We start from the raw sequence: 1,539 nt of genomic DNA on the forward strand, positions 1-1,539 counted from the left end.
AGCTACTAAACCTGGGCTCCCATCCTTTTTTCTACTGAACTCAAATCAATAAATTCATATCAAGAAACATTTGTATCAGTCACTTATTAGGTGTCCTGAGTCTTATGGAAAATTTGTGATTCATGATCTACGCTCTCAAGAACTTGAAACACTACTGGATGAAATCCATGTAGCACATATAAGAATTTATCAGTAAGAATATAAAAAATATTTGAGCAGTGCATATTTAGACAGAGACCACTGGACATTGCACTTAGCACATTGCCTCTAATTCTAAAAATAACCACGGCAGATAAAAACTAATGCTTCTGTTTACAGTTATGAAAATTAGGGTCTAGTTCAAGAGTGTACAATTATGTGTGAAAAAGAAGTAGATTTAGCATCATCATATGTCATACACTATTTCCTACTGTACTAAGTTACTCTGAGTAAATGAATATTCCTCACACTGCTTGTTGAATGAGAGTATTTTGAGTCAGTTGTAGGTAATGATAGTTTATCAGTTTCTAGAAGTAAAGCTGACAGGATATTTATTCAATAATGTTATATTGGTCAAAGGCTAATTGCTATTTAAAAAGACAAATGAAACTCAGGCAGCCACATGCAACAATACAGAATACAGGAAGATCACAGATTGGTGGGTGGGTGCAAAATCATGTGGATCCAATGGCGGTGGCTCTGGCAGCAGTCACAAACAGCTAGCAGGAAGATGAAGGCACATAGAGGGGTCAGGTTCACAGGGCCCACTTTATAAGGAGGACATTTCCACAAGGTACATAAACTGACTGGCAGGTGGATACCACCCCTACACTTTTATTTATCTTCAAGTTGACATGAAATGTTGCAACTACCACAGACCACCCCTTGTCACCTTCACACCTTTACACAACTCTTTAGCCATACTTAATTTTTAAAACAAAGGCAATCGTAAAATCATATTTGTGCCTAACAGGCTAAAACTAAAATGCACTCAACTTAAAAATGTTCCAGCTTCATTTAAACATAATATTCTAAAAAGACGTAAAAGAAAAATGTTCTATGCCTAACAATTGCAGTTATGTGAATACCTATACCATAATCCTATCAACATATTCTCCCACCCATGAAAGCTTGTAAGCCAGCCACTTCATGGTTATCACCCCTATTTTGGGTATTTAATTTCTATAGTGTCCATTTATATCCACCCAGTGCTCTGAGGAGAAAAGCATGTTCTTCAATGTGAAGAATCTTCATTCTATTTGGAACCTTGTCTGTATCCATAAGAAAAGTCAAATCTGGACAGGACATCCATAAAGTCAGCATCAATATGCACTAATTCACAGGCTCAAAAATCTTATCTAGTTGGGTTTTGGTCAACTCAATGTGTGCTGCCTCACTTAGTCTCACCTGGGTGCCCTTTGGCTGCCTTGTCTTGCCCCTTCACAAATTCTCAACAATCCTAGCTTCTTGGGCTAGGTCTTGCCATTGGCTCAGGTTATACACAATTCTTTAAACTTCAGACCAGCCAACCTGCTCATCTCTCCTATTGTCCCTATGAAC

This window comes from Tenrec ecaudatus, chromosome 5, assembly GCF_050624435.1.
Source record: "Tenrec ecaudatus isolate mTenEca1 chromosome 5, mTenEca1.hap1, whole genome shotgun sequence".
NCBI lineage: Eukaryota > Metazoa > Chordata > Mammalia > Afrosoricida > Tenrecidae > Tenrec > Tenrec ecaudatus.